This window comes from Echinops telfairi, unplaced genomic scaffold (genome assembly GCF_000313985.2).
Source record: "Echinops telfairi isolate 266 unplaced genomic scaffold, ASM31398v2 ScPeMD7_23;HRSCAF=83, whole genome shotgun sequence".
NCBI classification, from domain to species: Eukaryota; Metazoa; Chordata; class Mammalia; order Afrosoricida; family Tenrecidae; genus Echinops; species Echinops telfairi.
In genome coordinates, this window is record NW_022103920.1 from 65,448,521 (window position 1) to 65,471,747 (window position 23,227).

The following is a 23,227-nucleotide window of genomic DNA, read 5'->3' on the forward strand; positions in this document are numbered from 1 at the left end:
TTCTGTGGGAAAAATATATTGAATGTTGCAGGATACATTAAAAAAAGCTGGAAAGAATACAAAGAGTCTCTGTACCAAAAAGAACTAGTCGATATTCTACCATTTCAGGAGGGAGCATAGCATATGAGCAAGAACCAGTGGTGCTGAAGGAAGATGTCCAAGCCGCACTGAAAGCATTAGTCAAAAACAAAGCTTCAAGAATTGATGAAATGCCAATTGAAATGTTTCAACAAGCTGAGTAAGCACTGGAAAGAATTTTCTATGTCAGGACATTTGGAAGACAGCTACTTGGCCAACTGACTAGAAGAGCTGTACCCATTTGGAAGGAAGGCAACCCAACAGAATTCTCAAATTATAGAACAATATCACTGATATCACATGCAAGTAAAATTTTGCTGAAGATCATCCATCAATGACTTCAGCAGTATGCTCACAGGAACTGCCACCGTTCAGATTGGATTCAGAAGACATGGAACACAGGATATTATCACTGATGTTGGATGAGTTTTACCTCAAAGCAGAGAATACCAGAAAGATGTTTATTTGTGTTTTATTGACTATACCAAGGCATTCAAGTGTGTGGATCATAACAAACTTTAGGCTTGAGAAGAATGGTAATTACAGAACACTTCATTGTGTGCATGCAGAGCTTATACACAGATAAAGAGGCAATTGTGCAAACAGAACAACGGAATTTGAATGATTGAAAATCAGGAAAGGTGTGGGTCAGGGCTGCATCCTCTCACCATGCTTATTCAATCTGTATGCTGAGCGGGTTTATATGCAGAAGAGTGCAGCATCAGGATTGGAGGAAGGCTTATAAACAACATGCAGTATCCAGATGACACAACTGGGCTTGCTGAAAGTGAGGAGGACTTGAAGCGCTTGCTGATGAAGATCAAAGCTGGCAGGCTTCAACATGGCTTACACAGTGGCTGTAACAATGGCACTGGAACGATTGTGAGGCTGCAGCAGGACCAGGCAGTGTTTGCTTCTGTTGTGCACAGGGTCCCTATGGGTGGGAATGACTCCCTGACAACCAACCAACCACCACCACCACAGGCAGTTAGGATATTTCTTTTGGTTTTATGTATAAACAAACATTAGAATTGCTCTCAAGATCAACCTCATGAGCCAATCCTCAGTGATCCAACCCTTTGTTTGCCATTTGGAATAGTTTCTGCATCTTTGGAGCTGAACATTGAGATGATCAAAAGGACCTTTGATCCTCTTTTTTTCACTTATGCTTCATTTTTTCCCCGTCTCCCTATTAAATGCAGATATTCGTCAAAGCCATTTCCTTATCTCTTTCCTGAAAAAGTTAATTCTCCAAAATTTACATTTTCAGTCCTACTGTCTCACAAATTATAGTACCTCTTTTCTTACTGAACATTTATACCTAAAGCCAATGTTTACAACCCAATTGGATGTACTCAATCTTATAAAATGCACTTCAACGAATTAAAATTCAGGACTTTTAGAAAGTTCAGATTAAATTTCAGATTCTTTGAATGGTACAAACGTTGTCCAAGTCAACCAAATGGAAACCTCGCTCCTGTAAGCTCAGTAGCACTCATCCTCCCTTGTCACCTCTTCTTTTCATTTTGTCTTGCTGAAATTCATGTTCTACCCTTTCAATAGAAATGGTTAAAAGTGAAACAGAAAATGAAGTTACGGTTGAATAGCTTCTTACTCACAGTGACCCTGGGACTGTCCGAGATAGATCGTGTTCCACGGGGTTTTCAGTGGCTGGGTTTTCTCAAGTGATCTCCAAATGTTTTTCCCAAGGCACCTCTGGGTTTGCTTAAACTTCCTGTTTTCACAGTTTTGAAACTCTCTAAAACTGGTGACTTTGACCAACTTGGAACTTTTATGCTGCTCAAAGTCTCTGTAAAAAAAAAAAAAAAGACCCTGAAGGTACTCTTTAAAATAGATTTATTAGCAAACAGCATCCAATATATATCAAGTCACAGATCAAAAGCAATGAGAACATTTGATACTTGAGCTAACTCCATCACAGAAAGTTTTCTTTTTCTGTAAAGGTCATGGGGATAAGGGGGCTACCTTGGTGGCCTGCTTTCCTGTGGCCATTTGGCCCAGAAGGTCTTTCACTATGTACACCATTCTGAGATGTTTCTTACTAATCCTGGAGGTCAATAGACAGTGGGGTAGGTGTACCCAAGAGGAGGTCCTCTGACATGGTTAGTCGACCTGGGACAGGCTCTCCCATGAGTATGCGCTTAAAATTTGCCTGATCACCATCTAGAGACAGAGTCAAACTAACTATTTCACACACCTGTGCCTTCCAGCTTGAATCAAGAGCATACATTTCCCAGCTCCATATTATGACAAGAATATTTCTGTATAAAACTAATAAAGAAATTACATATGCAATGTATGTGAGTTGGTAGTGCTTACATAGAATAGTTTGATTTCTATGTGAAAAAGAAAACATAGGAATGGTTATGATAGGAAAATTCTATCATGTGGAGAAGACCATATGTTTGATTAGGGATTTTCTCTCATATTAAGCACCCAGCTGTCTTAGACTGTTGATCGTTTCTTAGATAGATTTATGCCTAACATTCTAAAGTTCTTTTTCTTTTTTTCATTGCCAGTAAAAAGTTGGCTTCAGAAACTCTCTCCTATATTTGCCAGCCTGAAATAATGACAACACTGATGCTTTTACCCAGTTTCAGCAAAGACACATTTTTGGGCACTGGACTGAGGTAGCATGGAGGGTCGTATAATTACCACCCATTAAAGGTCTTTAAGAACAGAATAGCTATTTATATTCCTGGAGTCACCTTCATGAAGTTCTCTCTACAGAGAAGTGCTTCTGTGATGGAATCTGGGGTCATGTGTGGTCTCAGTTTGAATAGCTTGAATGTCTTAGATAAAGCTTAGTTCAGAAAAACACTCTTGTTCAGGAAGAACATGGGGTTTGGGTCCTGGCACGCTCATAAAGTTTTCGCATGCATCTTGTTCATTCTTCCCACATTTCCGAATAGGACATTTCAGGATGGATGAAGTCATAAATGTAAACAGTGGCTATCTCTTTAGAAATGAGCTTGAAAGAGAAATTCTGAATCATCTTATTCTGTGGCTTCCTAATCTCTATCTACACTGCTGAATATCTGTGATGGCTGAGGCAATTATTATAAAATTTCTGTATTTTGAAGAACTAAAGATTGAGGTCCAAAGTCAGGGAAGGTAAAATGTTTTGTAGAGACCATCTAAGTGGTTCAATGAAAACCAACGTTCTGTGCTTAATTCCTGTCAGTCACAAAAGTGCTCCTTTGTCCCTTTCCAACTGTGGGGTTTTTTCTTCCTTGAGGCACTCCTGCTTGTCCCAGGGTCCCTATTACCATCTCTTTCCAGCTATGTGGTCTATCACCCCCCCCCGCCCCCCCCACTGTTACGAAGGGTGGTAGGGTGAGACATGCGTGGGCATTGTGTCACATGAACTTTATCATCTGCAAACCACGGCAGGATCCCTACTTGGTAGGATCCCTACTTCTCGAGGACAACTAGTGGTGCAACAGGTAAGCACTTAGGTACTAACGGAAAGGTTTGCAGTCTGAGTGACTCAATGCGAGAAGGATCTGACTATCTATGCCCCTAGAGGTTGTAGCCTAGAACACTCTGTAGGGGACAGTTTTACTGTGCCACAGAGAGTTGCTGTAAGTTGAAATTAACTTGATGGTGTTGTTATAAATTGAAATAATAATCTGGAAAATACTTCAGTACAATTTAAAAAAACCCACCTCACTGCCAATGAGTAGATTCCAACTCATAGCAACCCTAAAGGAGAGAGTAGACCCTCCTGTGAGCTTCTGAGGCTCTAAAGCTTTATGGGGGTAAAACACCTCCTCTTTCTCCCGCAGAGATGCTGGTGGGTCTACACCTCTGGCCTTGCTCAACATGCAACTCCTTATCCCACCAGGACTCCTTCGGAGCAGTTGACAGATAACAAGTTCTCAATCAACAGCTTTGTAGATTATGTCAATATATGACTACTTAATTAAAATTTTAAGTCCAATTAAAGGGATAGAAAAATGAATCATAATCACAAAGAGAAGAAACATAAATCTAAAAGTTTAAAAATTTCCATAATCAGTTTCAATTGAGTTAAGTGCTGTTAAGTCAAATGAAAACCACGGTTCATGTTAAGTTCACAATACAGCTTGTTGATGGGTGATTCTGGTAGTTTTGTTCTGTGGGACATAAAATTTGGGCACCTTCTTAAATGGAAACGTCGGTCAAGTCTGTGTAATTTTTGCGGAAGCACAGTCTCAGGTGCAGCCTGTATTTTCCAAGTTGATGAAACTACAGATGGCCTGGAGTCCAAGCACATGGCTCTGGAGCCGCCTGCCTGTATTTGCTTTCCAGGTCTACTCTTCGAGTAGCTGTGTCCCCTGAAGCAAGCCACTTGACTGTTTCATGCTAATAATGCCATGTACAAATTTAGGATAATAATGGGCTGATATAGTATACTTAAGTATGTGTGTAGGTGTGGGTGTGTGCGTGCAGGCAATATATGTGATAATTAACTGAGTCAATACTTACAAAAGGATTACAATGGTAATTGGCAAATATTAAATATTCAGTATTTACTAGATGATACTATCTTTTTTGGTCTGATGAGGTTTTCTTTAATACTTTTATTGGGGGCTCATACATCTCTTATCACAATCCATACATTACTCCAAGATGGTATTATTCTTATCATAGAGTCTTGGTTGGCTGTGGGAAGCATTTACATGCTAACTGACAGGTTAGTGGTTCCAACCCAGCAGTCACTGCAAGAGAGAAAGACGTGGTAATATGTGTCTGCAAAGAAGATGGCGTGGGAAACCCTGTGCGGCAGTGTTCTGTCCTGCAGGGGGCCAAGTCTCAGAATTAACTTGAGAGCAATGTTTTTGTTTTTTTTTTAATTATTATTATCATTAGGAGTAGTTTATAGGCAGAGCTAGTGCTTCTTGGAATCAATTACAATTGGTTACCTTCTCAGAAATGTTTTATAGACAACATTGTTTTTGCTTTGTTTTGTTTTAAGTCATTCTCTTGGGGGCTCTTATAGCTCTTAGAACATTCCATATATCAATTGTATCAAGCATATTTGTACAGATGTTGCAATCATCATTTCCAAAACATATTCTTTGTACTTGAGCCTTTGGTATAAGCTCTTCTTTTTCTCCCCTTCCTCCCTCCGCACACTCCAACCCTCATGATTCCTTGATCAATTACATATCATTATTTTGTATCTTTGCATTATTTTGTATCTGTTGTCTCCCTTCACCCACTTTTCTGTTATTCGTCCCTTTGGGGGCTGGCTTGGGGGGGGGTATACAATCACCATTTATTTACATACCACAAACACACGCATCAAAATAAACAGAAAAATACAATGCAACCTTTTTCCTCACCCTCGTTCTATACGGCAGATAATAATATTTCCATTGTAAATATGGGATAATAAAAATCAGAAAAGCTCTGTGGCTTGCCTAAGTCACACGCTGAGCAGATAGATGACTTTGGCTCTTCATTGTGTCAGTTCGTTGCTATAAAAGTATTATACTCCTTTCCTGAGAACTTTACTAGTGTGCCACTCTGGGCTCTTGAGCTATATTTTGCGAGGTTCAGAAAATGTGTCACTTTAAAAAAAGAAAGTTCATGCTTCTAAATAATCTATATTAGGCAACAAAGGTGCTTTTAGATGGAGAACTGTTTAGGTTTCAGGCTGGGCAGCAAATATCTTGAGGCAGAAAGAGATGTAAACAAGCAATCCAAGGCTCTGCCCTTTGACAAAAGCAGAGGGTCTGAGATGAGAAGATAAGGAACCGATTGGTAGATGCACTGGGAAAGTGTGACCAGAGTGACAGCGGGTTGGGCTGTGGCTACGTTAATGAAGCTGCTCTTGTCAGCTTTGGGTAAACCATGCTGACAGTGAACAGCATGGACCAAAGGGGGAGCCATGCTCTCTGGAGGCCTGTCTCAGAAGGGAGGCAACTAATGAGGCTCCATGCATCAATCACATAAGGTATGGATGCTCATCAGGAACAATTGACCTAGAAACAGAGGCAAGCATTTCAAGGGGGCATCTTATAACCCAGGTCCTACCAGTGCAGGCAGCTCAGAATGAAATGTTGCCTGAGGAATTTTTCTAATCCAAATTAATGACAGAGAAACCTTAACTTTTTCCTATTGGGCTCACTCGATTTATTGGACTAAGGTCTGGAATAGAACAAAGCTGGAGCAGCCTACATGTCTCTGATTGTGTGAGTAGCAGCGAGAGAACAGGGACTGGAGTCAGAGACCTAGTTTCAGATTCCAGCTCTACCATGTATCTCTTGTACAATTGGGTAAGTTAGTTACTTAGTTTCTTTCAGCATTAATCATTTCCTCTTTATGAAAATGAGACCAAGAATGTTGTATGTTGCCAAATCAATTTCCACTCACAGCGACCCTCCAGGATAGAGTAGGATGTGTTTTCTAGGCTGTAATCTTCAGGGAAGGATACATATTTGTCCTAAGGAGCAGCTGCGGAGTCCTGATCACCCACCTACCTGTTATCAGCCAAGTGCTTAAAGACCTCCCGATCAGGGCTCCTTAAAATATTGTATACATTTAAAAATTAATATAATCACCTTGTTTTAAACTTTAGGAAATGTGACTATCAGCCAATTTAAAAAACCACATATGGTTCAGATTATAGTTTTATTAAACAATGATGGCCTAATAGGCTAAAGAAATCCTTAATATATATAGTAATTATTAGTTTTAGTATTTGGTTCCGTTTTTAGTCAGTCCCCAAAATATGCCCCAAATTATTTTTTACCTCCAAAACTGTGATTTTTGTTTTAACTCATGGGGAAATGTTAGAAAGGACTTTTGGAGAAGAAGGTCTTTTTGTTTTTATATTATTGGAGTGTATTTCTTTAAAGTATCTCTCTACTTAGCAAAAGCTAAGTCTAGGGAAATTCATAGATATCTGGAGAAGATTCTCAATCCTTCTATATTCCTAGAAAAGAAGGGGTTCTTCGTAATGTGAGACTTAAAGGCCAGAGAGAAAGCATATTAATTAGACCTGGTGTGTACACTACTGTTGTTTTAAGTCTCATGATTAATCCAGAATTGGAAACAAACAAATAAACAAAATGACTGAGGGTGAAAAACTGCTCTGATTATAAATTCACTTAAAAAATCATTTTATTAGGGGCTCTTACAAATCTTGTTACAAACGTTACATCAATTGTATCCAACATATTCGTACATATATTTCATCCTTTTTTCTAGACATTTACTTTCCATTGAGCCCTTGGGATCAACTCCTCCTTTTTTATAAATTCACTTTTAATCTTGAAAGTAGGTAGGTTAATTCAGTAACACTAGCCTGACATAAATGTATTTTACTGAATAAATATTTGATCTCTTTATTTTATTTAAGACCTCCACTTAACATCTAGTCTTTTGAAAGTGTGGTAACAGCTGAATGTAACCATCCTTGGTTCTCTGTCTGATGTATCAGAATTGTCTGAATACAGAGCAGAAAGTTAGTTTGTGGATGTTTTTTATTTCTTCCTAATTTGGCATTGAGACTCAAGGACACTAGGAGGAGAGTTGCGAAGGGCAAATTATACAGGAATTCCCTGTGCTATATTTAAGCCAGTTTGATAATGGCCAGAATTTGGAAGGGGGAAAAAGTGAAACTGTAAAAAAAAAAAAATTCATGAAGTAGTAGGCTCCTTGGCTCGTTTGAGAGCAAATGTGTTGGTTGGCTTCCGTTTAAATGAGGTTTTCAGAATGTGAATATAGAAAGTGTATAGCTATTTAATGGGAAGGTACTTTGAAATACAGTTAAGAAATGACATACCAAAGAGAAAGTGCTAGATTGTTCACAGGAACAGTAGACATTCAATGAATTAGTTGCTAAGACATTTGCAGGGAAATTCAGGGACAGATGCCAGCAACAGACACGGTTTTCCCCAGAGAGAAGAGGAGGCACTATGATAACACAAAACCAGATGATCAAGGTATTAGAATGTGAAGTTTGAAAAAGTCTCCAGGCCATACGGACTCCATCCCATAAATATGAAATGGAAGGGAAGCAACAGACCTATATCCTCATTCGTGGTTTCCAAAGAAAGACGGTCTTGTATTAGAAAAAAACTGTATTTGATATAAAACTGTGAAACAAAAAATAAATGATCTAGGAACAAAGTTATACCTATTGATAATGAAAGCATACATTTTCCAGGCTATAAGTTAATAAATACTTATTTCAATTTATGAAATGAATATTTGAAATGTACTTTTGATTCAAAGTCTGAGGCTGTCAAGGTGATTAGATTACATGAAGACTATCAAATGGTTGTCCTGTGAATTAATGCCTAATAACTAAACCAAAACTCACTGCCATTGAGTCAATGCCCACTGAAAGCAACCCACTGAAAGCAACAGGGAGACCTGCCCCTGTGAGTTTCCAAACTTACTATGGGAGTAGAAAGCCCCCGTATTTCTCCTGGGAGCTCCTGCTGGTTTCAAATGGCTGACCTTGCAGTTAGCAGCCCAATGCATCATCGTGACACAACACACCCCTAGATAATAGTAGGTTATAAAACATAATCTTTAGCATTAGGAAACAGGCATTGTCAAATGTACATGCTCCTAATGAAAGAGAGAGCTTTAGCAAGAAGGGACTGGGGAAGTCTGAGATGATCTGCTCACTAGGAGGAAGAGTGAGTTGTATTTCAAGCACTCTCTGAAGAAGATACTTTCCTGTGTTCCTAAAATACGTCCATTATTGTTGAAGAGCCCAAGGAACTACTAGTGTCTGTTTCTTACATAACATACGTTATTTTCTAACAGCCCAAGGATCTCCTAAGGCCTCGAGCATGAGGAAGGTTATACAAGCAGGGGCACAGCATCTCAGCAGTGAACTTCCTCACCAGGTGCTTGCTCTCATCACCAAGATGCTAGTTCACCTGTGTCCTTGGAGTGGAGGAAAGTCTCCTTTCCCTGTCTTCTGCACAGGCTGTGGGCTTACCTTTTCTGTCATGGTGGTGACTGTAGCAGTGCATCCACTTAGGGTCTCCCTTGACTTCACCAACAGGATGCCCTCTCCAGGGATTGATCCCGCCTGGTGATGCATCCAGAGCAAGCGGTTGGACAGTGTTCTGTTTGTGGTACATATGGTTTTCACGGACTAATTTTCAGATGTACATAGCAGGCTTTCCTAGTGGTGTGTTATAATCTGGCATAACTTTCAGTCACACAGCCACCTACAAGCTACTGGAGAGCCACAAACTGACAGAGAGGGGATGGCCTCTCTGAGGGACCACCCCAGATTCCAGAATGTCTCTGGGAGTTTGTGGGGGTTTCTAACCTATCATTCCTCTGCATTTCCTGTGTGATTTCCCTCCAGTTGCATCCCGACTTCCCTTTGGTGTGTATTGCTGCTGCCATTCAGCTGTCTGCACCAATCAACAGCACTGCAAGTAGTTAGAGACACCGATCTTCCTTGTATCTCAAACACTCTCAACGGCTCTCCACCCCACGGCTCTCAGCCAAATCACAGGCTTCTGTAGATCTCAGAGACTGCTTCTGAGCAGTGGGTCACTGTGTACTACTGGCTGCTCCTGCCATGGGAAACCCCAGGCTTTTACAATGACCTCCAAATGGGCGGGCTGCCCCCGTGCCTCTATGATGCCAACAGTCCCTTGCAGGTGCAGGTTTCCGATGCTCACCCCTGTCCTCCAGCCAAGCCAGAGCCCCTTCTTTCTGCTGCTGTGTTCACGTAGAGTGGGTCTGGGCCCCAGGGCTACATTTATTTTATCCCCACAGAACATTCTTCCACTAATTTATGTTCATCCTTATAGAGTTGCTATATTTGCTTTATTCAAATTCTGGCCCCTCTAACACTTTAAGAAATATTTCGTTTAAAGTACACATTCGTATGTAATTTAGTGAATGAAGCAACGTCTATAGATTAGCTAAGCATAGTCTCAGAAGGGCTGGGGTAATGGAGATAATTGTGTAAACAGAACCAGCACTTATTTGTATATCTCATATATTGATTAGAACTTTATCTTAATTCCAATTTTATCTTAACATGCTTAATTGAATGTTAAGGTAAAAATAAGGATTAAGGGACCTGAGTTTTATCAAGGAGCCCTGGTGGCACTTTTGGGTAAACAGTGGACTGCCAGCCATAAGGTTGGCAGTTCAAACCCACCAACCACCTTGCAGGAGAAAGAAGAGGCTGTCTCTTCCCGTCATGATTTACAGCCTATGAAACCCTTTAGAGGGTCACCATGGCCCTGAATTCGCTTAAAGACAGTGGATATGGGCATGTTAGAGCTATAATTTTTCTGACAAAGGATAGTATTCATTCATGGTAGGAATACTATCACCAGTCCCACAACCTTGTATTTGGTGTGAATTTATGGGTTTGCTTATGTGTAGAACCGCACAAGGAGCCTTAATGCCACAGTGGTTAAGCTCTAAGCTGCTAACAAAAAGGCCAGAAGTTCAAATACACCAGCCGCACCACAGGGGAAAGATGTGGCAATCTGGTTCTGCAAAAATGATAACCTTGGAAATCCTCTAGGGCAATTTTGCTGTGTCCTATAGGTTCATTATGAATGGAAATTAACTCGACAGCCATGTGTTTTATTAGAGTATGCCATAAAGGATGTGTGGGCCAGAGATGACCTCCCCTGGCTCCCGTACTGCCACGAGGAGGCAGGGGCCAAGTATGCTTCTTTGCTCCATCCCTCTCTACCTCTGCTGACAGGAACCATTTTTCACAGGACACTTACTATGCTGGGTTCAAGTCCTCGCAGTGACCACACAGAAATCACCGACAATACTCACAATTGCGGGTGTTAGTGAAGGGTGTTAATGTGTTATCACAAGGCAGGATCAGTAAGACACTAAAGATACTGTCACTGTTCACAGCCCATCTCTCCTCAGCCAGCAGCCAAGTCTCCCTCTGGTTTCTTCAGACTCTAAGTGACTAGGTCTCTGCTTCTGCCTCCATAGACCAGGAAGCTTCCTGGTGCCAGAGCTCCGGGGCGGCTCCTCTGCTCAGTCTCATGGTTTCTTGATGTGGCCTCTGGTATCTGCCTGATTCCTTGGCTCGGTCTCCTAATCCCTGTGCCATGATCTCTGCTCTTCGGATCTCAGCCTCTGCCACTCGAAACAGAGATTCCGAATGTGCTCTTCTTCCAATGTGTCTGAGATTTCTGGCCTCATAGATGGATCATTCTTACAGCCACAGGAGTAGAAACTAAAATTGACCAATCCCATCTATTAGCTTGACACAGTCCCACCCAACCATTTGGTTGGAATTATAGATACATGGATAGAAGATCCATATTAAGAAATTTCACGAGATGACAGCGCACAAAAGAAGTTAAATCCATTTCAAACTTGAATTGAACATATGTGGTGCATAAGGGCCTATGACAGGTACTAGGGCTGTGAAGCTGCATTAAACATGGTAAGGCTGTGCTGGGCCATGAAAATAGAAAAGGGATAGTTTACTTCAGGTGGAGCAAATAGCTCATGTAGAAAGGCATCGAGTGTGGAAGCTACATGAACTGTGTGAGGTCGGATGAAAGGTCAGGCAGAGCTAGAGTGATACAGATATGAAATCTATTCTCTAAAAGCATATAATTCACGATAGCAGATTGCTCTGAGCAAAAAAATTCATGTTTTATAGATTATTGCCCAAATGACTTGAGAGCAAATGCTATGTCATCTACACCAAGGCTTAGCTTAAACTTGTTTGATGATGGGGCGGCATTTACATACAAAACAACAACAATATGCTTTTGTTGGAAGTAGGAAGATGGGTATGTATGTTTCAAAAAGTGGAGTACCTTGTCAAGAGACTCCGTGAGGGAGGAACACTGTAGAATTATCATGAACTAATCAAAGCAGGGAATTCATACCCTACAAGGGATCACTGTGAGAGTTAGTGATAGGGAGATAGCACCTGGAGCTGCCACTGCTAATGAGGTAGCAAGTGGCAAATACCTGCTATCAGCATCTTTCATAAGCAGAGACGTGCTAAAGCAGCTCTCATATAATCCATGAGGGAAATTTCTATTACCAGAGTGTTGATGCTGGAAAGTAGCATCGAGATCTGAAGCTTTCGGAAATCTGCCAAATATTTTTACTGAGACAGCCTTTAGGTAACAACTAGTTCAACTTATTTCACAAACCAGGAAACTGAGGTTCAGAGAGGTAATGCGTGTGGCTCAAAGGCACACAGTCCCAGAGCTTGTCGTAGATTTTGCTGCCTCGTCCCACCCACTTTTATTAGACAGATAGATAAATAGATATTCACGAGCGAATGGAGTGTTTTTCCCAAGGTGTTTGCTTCCAGAGCTGCGGTAGTAACGATAAAAACCCAGCCCTTTTACTTCTGGGTCTCCCTCTAGAGCATTTTACTTTTAGGAGTCAGCACTTACTTTCTGCCCAAGGTGATAGGGGATGCACACGTACCAAATTTCAACTTAGAATTGAATATAGGATCCTTACAAAATTCAAACCAAGAAAAAAATTGGCATTCAGATTTTTCAGCCATCCTATCAGAAATGGAGAGTTCTTCAACTTCCTAGAGGTCAAAGGCGGTTTCCATTTGTTATGACATATATGTATGACTTGTTTTAATATATGAGAGAGCTTCAGAAGGGTTCATGGAAACATGGATTAGAAGATTTGTTTTTGTTTTTGTTTTGTTTTTTGAGCTCTTTGAACCCCCTGCAGACTATCATAAAACTACAGGGAGTGGGCAAAGCCTGTGAGGTTGAATAGTGCCACTGTCTGCCTGTTCTTCGGTAGGCCACATGGCTTTCTGGCCAGACAAGGAGATCACAGGACTTAGAGGGGGATTTGTGCTTGTGGAGGGATTTATGGTAGGTGATACGTCTCTTCAAAGTTGATAGTTTGTATTTCAGGATTTTTACTTCACTATATTAAATGTGAGGAGCCCTGGTGGTGTAGTGGTTACTCATTGGTCTGCGATCCACATGGTCAGCAGTTCGAAACCACGAGCAGCTCCACAGGAGAAAGACTGGGTTTTCTACTCCAGTAAACAGTTATAGTCTTGGAAACCCACAGGGGTCGTCGATATGACTCAGTATTGGCACTATAGCCATGAGTTTGATTTTGGTTTATTAAATGTATGAAAAAATGCAATTTGAGTTCTGTTAATACACAAAACATTTTATGATTATTACGTCAAGGAAATAGTTCTGCCTAGGACACACCATTATTGTGTCACATGGATCCTAGATGACATGGAGGTATTGGCCTCTTTGGGCCACACAGTCCTTTTTACCGTTTCCCCGAAAACCCGACGGACACCGGAGCTAATACGGCAAATGTGTATAGAGCAGAGAGACGTCGTGGGGATGCTTCCTTTCTGGAAATATGGCAGTTGAGAGGCCAGATACAATGTAAAATCTGGAGGAAGGCATGTGGCAGGTCTCAAGACATCAGGGAGAGAAGGAGAGGAGGAAACAAACAGAAAGTCATGGGTGAGCGGGCCAGTTGAAGGGCAGTCTGGGTGGGTCCTGGCTATCGATCAGTTCCAGCAATATTACTGGGTGAGCCTGCCTCATTAGTAGGGCAAGCAGTTCAGACAGAGTGTGAACATGCAGTGTTCTGGGACAGGGCAGAGATCAGAGCCCAAGGCCTAACCAGAACATGTTGTCGCTGGGTGACCTCAAGTTATTTCCAGCCCACAGAGACAGAGTAGAACTGCCCCGTTACATGTTGTTGTTACGGTTGTTGTAAGTTACATACCCTAGAACTGGTTCAGACCCATAGTGGCCCGATGGACAGCAGAACAAGACACTGCTAGTCCGGTGTCATCCTCACTAGTGGTCCTGTGCCTGAGCCCAGTGGTGCAGCCACGGTGTCAATCCATGTCCTTGAGGGCCTTCCTCGCCTTCACTGCTGGCCTTCTGCAGCACTGGTCTTTCCTGACAGCATGTCCAGAATATGTAAGTCCGGCTACTGTGCCTCCAAGGAGCACTGTGGCTATACTTCTTCCAAGAAAGACAGATTTTTCCTTTCAGCGGCCCATGGTATTTACCGTCTTCTTCTCAGCACCACACCGAATGCAAAGCCATCCATGCGTCTTTGTTCAATGCCCGACTTTCACATGCATGGGAGGCACTTGAAAATACCATGGCTTGGGCCAGGAGCAACTTAGTCCTCAAAGTAGCATCCTTGCTGTTCAGGACTCCAAAGAGTCTTGTGCAGCAGATTGACCTGTGCAAGATCAAAGCAACGCATCCTTTGATTTCTTGACTGCTGCTTCCATGAGCATTGATTGTGGATCCAAGAAAGCCAAGATCCTTGACAACTTCAATCTTTTCTTCATGCCTCACGATGTTATCTATTGGTCCACTTGTGAAGATTTTGGTCTTCTCAACATCGAGTTGTCCTCCACACACAGGTTGCACTCCATGGTCTTCTCCAGCAAGTGCTTCCAGTCGCTCCTACTTCCAGCAAGCAAGGGTGGGTCACCTGCACATTTCAGGTAGTTAATAACATCCCTCCAATCCTGATGCCACACTCTTCTTCATATAACCCAGCTTCCCTGATGATTTCCTCAGTATCCAGATTGAATAAGTATGGGGAGAGGTTAGAGCTGAGACACAGCCCTATCCTGATTTTAAACCATGCGGAATTTCCTTGTTCCGTTTCTATCATAAAAGCCTCTTGATCCATGTACAAGTTCCCCGGCAGCAAAATGAAGTGTTTTGGAATTCCCATTCTTCTCCAGGTTATCCAGTTATCTATAGTTTGTTATTATCCACACAGTTGAATGCCTTGGTATAGTCAATCAAACACAAGGAAACATTGTTTTGATATTCTGTGCTTTGATCCAACATTCATCTGACATGAGCAAGGCTGTCCCTTGTTCTCTGTCCTCTTCTGAATCCAACTTGAACTTCTGGCAGCTCCCTGTTGATATACTGCTGTGACAGTTGTTAGAAGATCTTGAGCAAAAGTGTACTTGTATGTGACATTAATGATATTGTTCTATAGTTTGAGCATTCTGTTGGACCGTCTTTCTTTGGAATGGGTACAGCGATAGAGACCTTCCATTCAGCTAGCTAACTAGCTATCTTCCAGATTTCCTGGCATAGACCAGTCAGTGCTTTCAGTGCTTCATCATCTTATCGACGCATCTCATTTGGCATTCAATCAATTCCTGGATCCCTGTTTTTGGCTACTTCAGCGAAGCTGGAACTTCTCTCTCCAGCTCATACGCTACCTCCTGAAATGGCAGGATGTTGGTGAGTTCTTTTTGGTACAGTGACTCTGTGTATTCCTTCCATCTTTTTTTTTTTTTTAATGCTTCATGCATCATTAAATATTTTGCCCAGAGGATCTTTCAATATTTCAACTTAAGGCTTGAATTTTTTCTTGCTATTTCAGTTTATGATATGGGCAGCATGTTCTTGCCTTTTGATTTTCTAATTCTAGATCTGTGTGCATTTCATGATTACATTTGGCTTTGTCTTCACGAGCTCCCTATTGAAAATGTCTATTCATTCTTTGACTTCATTATTACAGGGGTCCATTAAAAGTCCCCTGGAGCAGGTTTCGTGGGAATGCGAGAAAGTAGAACTTGTAAACTGAATAGTATATGAAACACGAGAGTGATCATACACAGATGTGAAGAGATTTCAGTCTAGTACTAGGTCTATGGAGTGATGCTTACTAAACATAATATGTATCAAAAGCCCCTCAGCATTGGATCAGATTCCCAAAGTGGTGGTTAAAAAGTGTCTTGTGACTTTATTGGGTTGGGAACTGGTCTGTATGTTTCTAAAAAGAATAGGTCGGAGGGTTGACAGGTGTTAACTTGGGTGAAGGGGAAAATGTAATTCACAAGAGGGAGAAGAGCAATCAAAAGGAGGATTAGGGTAAGCTATTTGGGGGGTGATAGGTAAATCAAACTGCTGAATATAAAATTAATTATCTGAATTGTAACCCCCCCCCCACCTAAATCACAATTGAAAATTGTTTAAAAACAAGACTAAGAATCCTAAATGATTCTGATGTACAACTGGGGCCAGAGAACACTCCTGTGGACATTCTTCACAGTACCAACACATCAAAGAATTGTTGTACTTAATGTTTAACAAAGACTCTGGAATGCTTAGAAAAGACTACTCCCACTTTAATAGTTTCTGGGTCTAGATAAAGGCCATAAAAAACGAGAGGCGCGGCTTTCCTCGCCCCATCTGAAGTCATCAGGGGCAAAATGCCCTTGAAACAAGCACCAGTAGGATCAACATACAGATGCAAAATTGAAGCATTATCTCACCCCCTCAGTGCTTAGTGGAAATGAGTCCCCATTGACTAAGCTCTGGGCATGCATAATTAGCAGTCTGACCACCAGTCAGAAGAAATCATTGCAGTATTGCATAAGGAATGAGTGATGCCTCTTCAGAAATGTAGCACAAAATATACTACTTAAAGGAATGCACACATTATTAACCTCTTTATAGTTCAAGTCATTAGAATGCAATGCGGAATATTTCCTGACATTAGAGAAGATGGGTGTGCTAGGAGACAACCCGTTAGAGCAAAACCAGACTGTGATTTCAGTGGGCGAGATCTGGATGCACTTACTGACCAGCTGAGGGAATTGTACTTGGCCCTCGGTGTCCCAGAAGTGAGAAGGGCTGATACACCCTTCAAACTTCCCAAGATCTATTATTCTATATTGTTCGTCATTATGAGCTAGGGTTCACAGATGGGGATGGGTTGGAGGACTGCAATAATATTAGGTGGCAGAACATGTATCAATACAGTTTACACTCTTCTAGTAAACTCCTGCAATGTCAGAGAACACCCTCTCTGCATTTGACAGTCATAGCTCCAAATCCTTAAAGCTCTTTCATTACAAAGAGAATGTGAAACAGAAAATAAAATGAACAGCTTTTCCTTGGTTCTTTAGCCGATCTTTTATAGAGCATTCAAACATGCCTTTCATTCATTCATTCATTCAATACATATTAATTGACACACTCTGTTTAGGACAGAATACAGATGAGACTTTCCATTCCCCACAAAGAGTTACAGTCTCAGAAACCCACAGAGGCAGCTCTACCCTATCTTCAGGAGTTCCACAGTGTTTTTCAGGAGTCAGAATGGGCTAGGTAACAGTGAGTTAGTACGATGTTATAGGCACTGCATTATTATGCAAACTCTTACCCCCAGGGACTTTAGAGACTAATAGAGATGATTAGAAATATGTAATGTCCAAGAAACTAGAAACATTATATTAGAAAATTATGACTGCCATAAGAATTTAGAGTAAGAGAGCTTATTTCTCATTTGCTTCAGATTTATAGAGATGGTTCCTGAATTGTAAACTAATGATTGGGTAGGTTTGGGAAGACAAAATTGGTAGGGGCATGACATTTCAGACACAAGTAGTTTAAAGAACATATGTAAACATGTTTAGAGACTAATGAGCAATATAGTTTAATGTTCTGGGCATGTGAAGGGGATCCCTGGAGAATGAACTGAAAAGATGATGTGGATGAGTGATGGTGAATAGCTTGTAGTGAGGCTCAAAGGTTTCACTTTTCAGGAAGTTACAGTCTACAGATCATGCCATTTCTGGGTTTGTTTAAATTTCTGCTTGTGCGGCACCTGTGCTATTAACTGTGATCCCCAGGGGGATGTGTCTATGTTTCCCCATACTGACACTGGTCTTTGATATGTGATGGTGGGACGCTAAAGGTGAGGTCTGTTTTTCTTTTTCATTTTTTAAATGCTTTTACTCACACCATACTCTGATCTCATTAAGTCTTAATTTTAGTCCAGATGTTTTAAGAGGATATACATATTGGAAGAAACTGATTCCTAGGGCTTCAGGGAGTATCATAATTTTTTACCAGAATAAAAAAATCTCATCTTTTTTGGTGGAGGGGCTGGTGATTCCAAACCACTGACCTTGAGGTTAGCAGACCAATCTATGGTCTTGAGGTCAGCAGTCTACTGTGCTACTAAGGCTTCTTAAAGCCATGTACACACGGGCTTAATTAACTGGTGATGCATTGCCTTACCACGGCAGTTCTTTTTAAGAGATTTCAATACTCAAAGCCAGAAGAGTTATTATCCAAATGCTTATGTGTAAGGTAGTAAGGAATTCCCCTGTTCTCTTAAGATAAAAATGTGTTCCTTACCTTCTCCCATCCTTATCAAAAGGGCCCTTTTTTGATTAAGTATTTGACTAGATATTTCTAGAGCTCCTTGTTAGGTTTGACCTTAGCATTAGCAAATGTGTCTGATATTTTATAACTACAAGCTTCCTGCTTCTAGTTTGCATTTAGAATATGTTCCCTTCCTCAAGTGTTTGATGTTTTCTCCTTACAGCTAATGAAAATGCTGTACTGCTGTCAACATTCAGAAAGCAGAGTTATCATTTCACTGTGGTTGTTCAGGAAAATTTAAATTAGGTTTGTACTCATCAAAATCACAGACTGTTTAGGCATAAGCAAATTAAATGCAAATAATATACAAAACAAAAGGTGCATTTGGTACACTTTGATATGACTTTCTTGGAAATAATATTAGAAAGTGACAGGGTGTTTTGTAGGTTTAATGGAGCGGTCTGGCTGGAGAGGTCACCTGCACAAAAAAGGAAGAAAAGGTGGTTTTATGCTGTTTGCTTATACCAGAATTGCCTTCCTGCTCCCGGAAGTAAAAGGGAAAACGAAAGAAGGCTAGCCCCGGGAATCTGCTAAGAGCAAAGAGACAAATGGCATTATTTTGGCTGCCTTTGGTGTAAATTCTGTTAAATCAAGGAAAAGGAGAGAAACATTTAAAAAAAGAAAAAGAAAGAAAGGTGTGTCAGGGATGATCTGTGTGACTTGCCTCTAGATTTAGTCCTGTTAGTTTCAGTTTACGGTCAATTTGAACTCTGGTTACGGACATCGGCATTGTTTTTATGGCATGCTGTATTTTATTGCCTCACACATTATGGTAAACAAAACCCCGAAGACCAAACTCTGCCGTGGGGTCCATGCTGACTCCTAGAGACCCTGTAGGATTGTATGGCGATTACCTTCATTTCGCTGCATATCAATTGTTTTCATAATACATTTTTCATGGTGACAAAGCAAATCACTGTATTTGATAAGATGTAGTTTAAGGAGTGCTAAATAAAGGTCTCAGTATCAAAAAAGATAAAAAAGAAAAGCCGCCCTCTTGGATTGAAAATGGTGTCACATGTAAAGGTTATTCCTCACTGTAGTAATCCTTTATGTGGATTTCACGGTGTGTGACTATGTGATTCATCACTGCGTAGCCTCTGAGGGCATGGGATACCAAGCAGGTAAGTGATGATGAGATGGATTAATAGTTGGAATTTAGGATTTTAGGACTAGGCCTGGATTTTAAAGGATGTGGCACTGCCCGGTGAGCTAATGAGACTGAGTGAGACTTTTCTGTAGATCAGACCAAGTATCCACCTAGAATTATTATCCTTACCCTCATTTGATATTTAACTTGTGAAAAGTCAACATGCAGGCATTTGATTGAGGAAAATGTTATATTGAAGCATCACTTTATCAGTTTTATAGCCATCAAAAGATGATACTTCTTTCTTTTAGTTTTATGCCTCTGGACACTTGTTTCCCTCAAACTGTATGGACACAGATTCACAGAATAAAGGGGTCTAATATTGGCATTGGGAGATAAGTGATCTTGGGCAAGTTAATAAAGAACATTCACCATCCATTTTCTCATTTGTGAAATATCGTTAATAGCCTTGATGAGATTTTTAAATGGAGATTTGATGTGGATGTATATAATCTGGTTGGGTGCTGGCATAGGGTAAATATTGGATAAATATTAACTACTTTCATTATTATTAAGGAGTCCTGGTAGTTATGAATTTGGTTGTGATCTATAAGGTCAGCAGTTTGAAACCACTGGCCCTTCCCTGTGAGCAATACAGGGCTTTCGATTCCCATCAAGAGTTACTCAGAATGCAGAAGCAGTTCGACCCTGTATGATAGGGTCGCTGTCAGTTGGCATTTCCTCCATGCAGAGAGTTTGTTTTTTGGATTTGGTATCATTGTTCTTGATGCCATTACCTCTCTGAGACACATTCTGAAAATTATTCCTTTCTAGAAATAAACTTTTAATCATTATTATTTGTATTCTTCTCTAAGTCTCTGGAATCAGCACCATCAGGCTATGTGGTTTATCCTCCTCTAGATAGTGCAAACACATATATAGTTAATTTGATGTCAAATAAATGCATTGAGAGAATCTTGGGTGATCAATCTTTTTTATTTCAAGTGATGTAAAAGATCTTTGATAGTGGGCTTGGTTCCTGACTAAATGAACTGACCATGAGGTGCCCGTTATGACCAACTTCTCCTTTACATCTTGGACAAGAGCCTCTATTTATTTTGGCAGAGTTCTGTGTATGGAAAGGTATCATAGAAATGAATAGGAAATGGAGTTAATGGATGTTCTGTTGTCTGATGTTCTCAATGTGAGCAAAACACATCATTAGTAAAGAACTTGATATACAGAGATGTAAATTATTAAAAATACCAATTGAAATCCTGGAACGGCTTTGCTGTATGGAATACAATCCCTTGCTTAACTATGGTGAATTCAACTTTGGAGCATTGGAGCATTGTTGGCTCAGTGGTAGAATTCTTATCCTCCTTTTTGGAGATCTGGGTATCATTGTGCCCAAGGTATCTCACACACAGCCACCCAATTGTGACTGGAGGCTTGCCACAGTTGCCATGATGCTGAACGGCTTTGTGCAATGCTTTCAAACCAAGATGGACTTAAAAAAAAAAAAGGCCTACTAATCTTCTTCTAACATCAGCCAAAAAACCCCCATGAATCACAAACGTCCATCCTTCACTGATCGTTGGGATGGCTCGGGCTAGGGCAGCACTTTTTTCTGTTGTACCTGGGGCCACCATGAATGAAAGAGGTTCTCTTGGGCAGATAATACAGCACTGGTTCCTATGTACTCTTATATGTGTCTTGGTAAATGTTGATCTCATATTTTCATGCTTTCAATTGCCACAATGTGTTTAATTGCTATTTCCCCACTCATTTCATGAATTCTTTCCCCTTAGCTCAAATTATTCCATAGATTTCTCATATATAAAAGTTCCCAATAGACCCGGAAAGTAAAAATCAAATCCATAACTGATAGTCTATTCCAACTCATGGCGACGTGATAGGATAGGGTAGAATTGCCCCAGAGTAGCACGTGGGTTTGAACCACTCATGTTTCAGGTAGTAGAAGAGTGTGTAATCACTTTGCCACTAGGGTTTCCAATAGAACATAGAAGTTTCAGTCAGAAATGATATGGCCAAACGTCATTGATTAGCAGCTCAATAGGCCAAAGATCTGATAGAGTGAAGTGCTGTTTGGGTTTCCTCTGTTGTTTCAGTGCCATGGACTCACAGCACTGACCCCTAGCACTCCTGTCTACACCCAACACGGTGAAACAGCGCTGGGTCTGGCATCAAGCTCACGGTTGTTCTTAGCTTTGAGCTCAGTGTTGCAGCCACCAGGGCATTCCATCTTGTCAAGGCCTTCCTCTCTCTCACTGTCTCTCTGCATTCCCAAGCATGATGTCCTTGTCTTTCTTTCTTTCTTTCTTTTTTCTTTGTAATTTAACTTTTATTCATTGCTACAGAACACACTGTGTAATACGTTGCATCCGCTTCTGTAGCTGGTGGAGATGAGCATTATCCAGTCGTTTGTTCACCTGTCAGAAAAATGCTTCCATAGTCCATGTTCTCCAAACCCTTTGATGTGTAGTAATGATTCACCCCAGAGACACACCTATCTCTTTCCATCAAACTCCACTGGTAGTGAAAATGGGCAACTCTCTTCTCCTTCCCCCTGTTAGTAAACTTGTAGATGTGGCAGCCAGGTCGCCATCACAATGACTCCAGGGAGAATCTCAAACCACATTGCGGTGGACTTTCCTCCAAGCCTGATGTCCTTTTCTAGGGACTAGTCTCTCCTAACAACCTGCCCGAAGTTCATGAGCCCAAGTCTTTGTCATTTGGCTGTCCCTCTTTCACCACAGATATGTTTGTTCTCTTGGCAGTTCCTGGTGCTTTCAGTATTCTTCTCCAGCACCATGATTCAAATGCATAAATTCTTCTTCGACTTTGCTCCTTAATGTCCAACTTTCCCATGCGTAGGAGGATATTGAAAATACCCTGGCTTGGGGCAGGTACTCCTTACTCCTCAAAGTAACATCTTTGCTTTTCAACACTTTCACAGAGTCAGGTTTACCCAAGGCAACATATTTTATCCCTTGACTGCTGCTTCCATGTGTATTTATTGAGGATCTAAGCAAAACAATTTCGCTCTTTTCTTCGCTTATCATGCCACCTATTGGCATCATGTGAGGGTTTGGTTTGTCTTTCCAAACTGCAATCTACGGTGAAGGCTTCAGTCCTTGATCTTCGTCAGCAACCCTTTCAAATCATCCTAACCTTCCACAAAGCAAGCTGGTGTCATCTGCATCTTGTGGATTGTCAATAAGCCTGCCTCCAATCTTGATGCCATATTCATTCTTCTTCATGTAAGCCAGCTTCTCTAATTATTTGCTCTGTATACAGATTGAATAAATAATAGTGAGAGGATACAACCCCGACACACATCTTTCCTGATTTTAAACCATGCAGAATTCCCTTGTTCTGTTTGCACAATTGTCTCTTAATTTATGTGCAAGTTCTGCATAAGTACAAACAAGTGTTCTGGAATTCTCATTCTTCTCAAGGCTATCCATTGTTTTTATAGTACACACGGTCAAATTCCCTTTCTTGCTCAGTAAAACACAAGTAAACATCTTTTGGGGGTTTTCTCTCAGCCCTGATCCATCTGACATCAGCAATGATATTCCTTGTTCCATGTCCTCTTCTGAATCTGGCCTGAACCACTGGCAGCTCTCTGTCAGCATACTGCTTGCAACCATTGTCTGATGTCTTCAGTGAAAATTTGCTGGCATGTGATATTGATGATATTATTCTTTAGTTTGAGCATTAGGTTGGATCATCTTTCTTTAGAATGGGTACAGATATGAATCTCTTCCAGTCAGTTGGCCAGGAAGCTGCTTCCAATCTTCCTGGCATAGACTTCCAGTGCCTCACCAGTTTGTTGAAACATTTCAAT

At 40.9% G+C, this 23,227-nt stretch overlaps 1 protein-coding gene and 1 pseudogene across 1 annotated transcript in view; one reads left to right on the forward strand and one right to left on the reverse strand.

Moving 5' to 3' along the window:
• NXPH1 (neurexophilin 1) overlaps positions 1 to 23,227 on the forward strand; it is a 351,856-nt gene that overhangs the window by 268,395 nt on the left and 60,234 nt on the right. The window lies entirely within an intron of this gene.
• LOC115869219 lies at positions 21,787 to 22,015 on the reverse strand (annotated as a pseudogene).